This window comes from Mustela lutreola, chromosome 9 (assembly GCF_030435805.1).
Source record: "Mustela lutreola isolate mMusLut2 chromosome 9, mMusLut2.pri, whole genome shotgun sequence".
In the NCBI taxonomy this organism is placed as follows: Eukaryota; Metazoa; Chordata; class Mammalia; order Carnivora; family Mustelidae; genus Mustela; species Mustela lutreola.
Window position 1 is genome coordinate 36,076,943 of NC_081298.1, and position 6,037 is coordinate 36,082,979.

The 6,037-nt window shown below is 39.5% G+C and overlaps 1 long non-coding RNA gene across 1 annotated transcript in view; it reads left to right on the forward strand.

Annotated features, from left to right (window-relative positions):
* LOC131807876 (uncharacterized) overlaps nucleotides 1–2,876 on the forward strand; it is a 31,557-nt gene extending 28,681 nt beyond the window's left edge. Inside the window, exon 3 of the long non-coding RNA XR_009344609.1 lies at nucleotides 2,336–2,876. This is a non-coding gene — a long non-coding RNA (uncharacterized LOC131807876). The remainder of the gene's footprint in view (nucleotides 1–2,335) is intronic.
* The last annotated feature ends 3,161 nt before the right edge of the window (nucleotides 2,877–6,037 follow it).

Sequence of the window (6,037 nt, forward strand, 5' to 3'; positions counted from 1 at the left end):
TGTCTTTCATCCTCTATCCGACTAGCTTGGGCTTGCTTGTTGATGGTAGAGGCTCAAGAAAGTAAGTGGAGATACTCAAGGCATTTTAAGGTTTAGGTTTGGAATTTGTACATCATTTCACGTCTTTCTACTGGCTAAACCAAGTTATGGGGCCATTTCTAGAGTCAGAGAAGGACACTACAAAGTTTCGTGGTAGAACTAAAAGGGGCTGGGGTGGAGGGGGGATGTGGAAGGAAGACTATACCTCTCAATGGGAGGAGCCCCCAAATCACATGGTAATAGGCGTGGCTATAGAAAGGGGTGCAGATCATTAAAGAAATCACTTTAGCTCTAGGAGACACTTTATAATAAGCCTGAAATTACCCCATTGGATACAGGGTCCATGATGACTCCATTCTATACTGAATTCCGCTTATGAAGGAAGACTCTTTATAGTGAGATTTCTTTATATGTGAGTAAAATAATCCTTCCCTCACCATTATCCAGGACTGACACCCCACCTCAAAGGACCACTTCTTCCTCCTTTTGCTTCCTTTATCCCCAGATCCATTGGAATAAAGAGGCTTTGATCTGGAAATGACCATCACAATCTCCTTCATTTTATGAGTGAGGAACTTAACTCCAGAGGGTTTTAGTAATTTGCCCAAGGCTATTCAGTTACTTAGAGGAGATCCAAGACTGGTATCCACATGGTCTGGTAATCAGACTCAGGTTCTCTATACCCTTCCATCCTAAGCTTTTCTGCCCAGACTCTCCTTAAATTTAGATGTTTGAGGGAATATCAGACAGAACTCACAGCCTGTCATCCCAAGAATATCTTTTTGTTTGTTTAGTTTGGACAGTTTTGGTTCTTAAATCACTTATTATAGGGCACATGCTCTAGGGAGGGAGGAATCATGCTATTTGATTGTAAACATCTTAGTTATTGATTAATACTTCAGCAGGGAATAATGAGGCATGCGCACGCACACATATGTGTGTATGTGTGTGTGCAGTAAAAAGAATTAAGGGGATTATTGGTAAAATAGAAATTATAGGCAGAAAAGAGTTTCTATCTAGACCACAGTGCTTCTTTAACTTCAAATTACACACGAATTTTCTGGGAATCTTGTTAAAATGAAGATTCTAATCTCCAGTAGGTCTGAGGCAGGGCCTGAGATGCTCCATTTTTAGCCAGCTCCTAGGGATTGGTACTGCTGGTTCAGAGCTCCCTGAAGAGCAAAGGTCTAAAATATTGCTTTCTAATAGAACTTTTTGCAGTGATGGAAATATTCTATACAGTATACTGTCCAACACACTAGCCACTAACCATGTGTGGTTATTCAGCACTTTCAATGCACCTAGTACAGCTGAGGACACAAATTTTCAATACTGTTTAATTTTAATTAGGTAAATGTGTCTAGTGGCAAACATATTGGTCTAGAGGATAGGATCCATGTCCTATTCAGCTCTGAATCATAACTCAAGACATGGTGGTTCTCAATATATATTTATTGTCATGTGAGAGAAGCATGTTGGTGAGGCAGGGCCTGGAATGACATGGAGGACCTTTCAAATCTGTTCTACTTCCTTCTTCCTAGGAACTGTATTTTGGTAGTATGGCATAGTGGATAAGACCACAGAGTCTAGAGCTCACCTGTCTACACTTGAATAAGCTCTGCCATCTATTAACTTTATCATCTCCATCCCCTCTGCCTCAATTTTCTCATCTGTAAAATGGGAATAAATAGTGTGTTTTTTACAGGGTTGTGTATATTCGTGGAATGATTTAATATTTGTGAAGTTCTTAGAAGAGCTCCTGGAGCATACCAAGTTCTCTCATGTACACATAGACTTACAAGGTGTAACCTTACCTGGATAAAGTCCTTATGTATCTTTGCATTCTTTCCACCTCTCAGAAAAGCTGAGGAACTACTTGAGCTTCAAGTTCTTCGGGGGAAGGGTTTTTTCATGTTGTTGATGCTGCTTGGGACAACTCAGTCTTGTGGTGTTGTTAATCCAGAAGCATTGACTCTAACCCCACATCCCTAAATGGAGCCAATTCACCCAAGTGTCTGGTGTGAGGGGGAGAAGCAAAGTGCTAAAACAATGAGATCAACCTTCCGACGAAACAGGGTAATGATAGTTGGCCCCACAGAAGATACGATTGCTAGGAAATTCTGCACCCATGTTTACACAAAACCAAGCAGGAAATGTTTGCCAATGGAATAAATAAAGGAGCCTTCTGGTTACATAATGGTTCACTGTGCCCCAGTTTGAGGCTGTTTTGGAATTGTTACTTGGTCTAGGTTTGAATTTTGGAGCTCAGGCTACCCGTCTCCTCTTTTGTTTGCAGGTTTTTGATACATGAAGCATCATTCTTCTTCACCTCCCTAACAGCCTGAGTTAAAGCTGCACCAGAACATGGGTTCATCGTTTTGGCTGAAGACAGCCCTCATGACCTACTTTGCTTCTGAAGCTCTGACCTAGAATAGACTTAGAATGGGATAAGGACAATGGGCTGGAAGTGATGGAGCTCAGGGTCAGTTGACCCATGCAACTAGAGAAAGGACAAGCTCTAATATTATGAAAAGCATCTGTTTGTTGTGATTCTATGTGCCAAGCCTTATGCTAGACACAGTCTTAGCCTCCCACAACAAGCTTGCAAGGGAGGCAATTAATGACCCACGGATGTGGAGTGGTTTTAAGTAACATGTTCTAGCTCAGAAGCTAGGATAAGTTAGCCCCTAGGTCTCTGCCTTTTCCCTCTGTTATACTGCCTTTCCTAGACTAGAAATTAAAGCAGATATTTCAATTCAGTTGCTTAAATTCTCCTGTGTAACCCAGGAAAGCAAAAGGTATTGCCTGGGAGAAAAATATCTAGTTGTAAAATAATAAAAATCCTCATGATTCAACAAATTTTAATTTGTCTGGATGAATGAATTTATCATAGCATATTTTGAACGTATCACTACCCTGAAAGGGAGTTAACTTCTCCTGACCCTACTATGCACTTTGTGAAACCATTTACTGAGTGCCTATTGGATGCACTGGCTACATGTAAGTCATAGGAGATAAATGAAGTGAATGCAAAGTCCTAACATGGTTCTGACAGACAGGGGAGCTTGGTGAAACCCATTTTACTGTCTTGGGTCTCAATTTGCTTAAGTATAATGTGTTGGTGTTCAAGAATCCTCTGAAATTCTGGGATATGGTAAATCTGGATGAGAGTGTAAGCCCTCATAGAGGAAAAATCTTCCTTCTAGCCTCTTATTTTATGGGGAGGCTTCTACAGTTCCTTCAGAACTTCTAGAAAAGTCAAGAAAACATACACGTGGGCCTGTTTTCCAACTGCTCCTGAGGATCCAGTAAGACTCATGGAGAACTAGAGGGAAAAAGTAGAAATGGAAGCTCTGGTGGTATCTCATGTTTCCTGTACATTTGCTACTCTCCAAGACACTGTAAGTATGTTAATTAGACTGTATTTACTCATATAGTCAATTTTTGTGTGTACTGGGGGCCAAGGTTGAAACTGCATCATTGAAGACTCATTTCTTAGTACTTTGTCTCTTCCCTGCAGGTATGCTCTTTCTAAGTTTACTTTTTCTTGAGGATTAATTTACACTCCACGAAATGCACAGATCTTAAGTGTACTTAAGATCTTGAGTTTTCATAAACGCATACCCTCATGGGTCTACCACCACAATCAATATTTAGAACATTTTCACTTCATCAGAAAATCCCTTTCTGCTCATTTCCAGTCATTCCCTCCCCCTTTGCCCACCCCAGGTAATAGCTCTTTTGATTTTTTTCATTATAGATTAGTTTTATCTGTTCTAGAATCTCATGTGAATGGAACCAAATAATACGTACTCTTCTGAGTCTAGTTTCTTTCATGTAGCATAATGGTTTTCAGATTTAGCCATAGAACCTCATGTGTGTGGGTTTCCTTTTTACTCTTGAGTAGTAGTACTGTAAAATATACCACAACTTCTAAAACCCCTTCCCCGCTGATAGACATTTAGATTATCTCTAATTTGAGACATTATAAGTAAAACCATTATGAAAGTTCATGTTTGAGTCTTGTATAGGCATATACACTTATTTCTCCTGTATAGATGCACAGAGGGGAATCATTGGGTCAGAATATAGGCAAATGTTTAACTTCATATGAAGCCATCAAGTGGCTTTTCAAAGTAGTTGTGCTATCTTATACACTTTTCAAGACTTTCTCTCAAAAGATCAACAGCTGGAACGAGATCTTTGTACTGCTTTCTGTCAGACCCCCAACTCCCTCTTTTCCTATCAAGCAGGCTAGCTAGTCAATCTGAACATGGGGCAGGACTCGGTGGATATTGACATCTCAGTTTACATTTTATTTTCTCATTCATTGTAAACAAACAAACAAATCATCTTTCAATAGGTCTAAAGAAATGGAAGGTAAAGGACTTTCAAATCCAAAGAGTAAGCAATTCTTTTTTTTTTTTTTTTTTAAGATTATTTATTTATTTATTTGTCAGAGAGAGAGCGAGCACAGGCAGACAGAGTGGAAGGCAGGGTCAGAGGGAGAAGCAGGCTCCCTGCGGAGCAAGGAGCCCGATGTGGGACTCGATCCCAGGATGCTGCAGGACGCTGGGATCATGACCTGAGCTGAAGGCAGCCGCTCAACCAACTGAGCCACCCAGGCGTCCCAAAGAGTAAGCAATTCTTAACACAATCCTTAATGGTGACCACTCAATGTTTGCCCCTTAATATCATGAAAAAGACAAGGATACCCACTCTTCCCACTTTCATTGTTATTTTACTATAGGTCACACCAGCGCAATAAAGAGAAGAAAAGGAAAATAGGCATAAAGGTTGAAAGAGAGTCTGCAACTCCTTACCTCACTGATAGCATCATTATCTATGTAGAAAAATCCTAAGGAATCTACAAGAAAACTGCTGGAATAAATATGTAAGTTCAGTAATGTTTCAGTGCTCAAGGTTGATATACAAAATCAATTACATTTGCATATCCTACCTCAATTGAAGAATAAAATAAGAAATACCATTTACAATAGCATAAAAAATGATAACACACTTAAATTTATTTCTAACAAAAAAATGCAGTAAGACTTGTACACTAAAAAATACAAAACATTGCAAGAAGAGAAGACCTAAATAAATGGAAAACCATATTCATGGATTGGAAAACTCAATATAAGGGTGCCAGTTCTCAAATTCATCTCTGGTATGGGTTGGCAAACATTTTCTGTGAAAGTCCAGACAATACATACTTTAGGTTTTATGGGCTATGTGATCCTCATTTAAGCTACTCAACTCTGCCTTTGTAATACAAAGTCATAGACAATATGTAAATGAACAAGTGTGGCCATGTTCCTATAAAACTTTATTGACAAAAACATGTTGTGGGCCAGATTTGTCCTTCTTCTATTAGCCATCAGCTATAAAATGAGAAGTAAGACCAGATGGTCTTTAGAGTTTCTTTCCAACTTTCTCCTGGAAAAAAGAAAGGGTTTCTTTTTCTAAATATGCCAGATAAAGAAAGAACATAATAACTTATATTGCTATTTATTTGGCTATTAATTCTCTCGTCAACCTCATCTTTGTATATACAATGGTGACAATGAAGCCGACTTGGTAGTGTTGATGGGAAGATTAAGTGAAATAATGTAGAGATGTGGAAGATCTGGGACAGTGCCAGGCTCATTCCGAGACATTCATACTCCCTAGCCTCATTACAGTATTTTCCCATTTGTTTTTAGAACTTTGTGTTAGGGGTTGAAATTTCAAATACTGTTTTCAGTCAAGCAACTGAGGCTTAGATGACAAGCTTGTGTGAGTCTAGGGAACCTAATCTCAGGATGGTCATACCTGCAGACAGGTCCTGCTGGTGTACCACCATTTTATAGTGTGAAGTGATTTGATGTCCCATAATCCCTACTGTAGACTTCTAGATGCCTATCTTTGAATCTTTGAAGAAACTGGCTCTATATCAGGGGTCACAGCAAAGTAAAGGTTCCGGAAGTCCGGGGTGGTAGCCCGGAAACATCTGGCA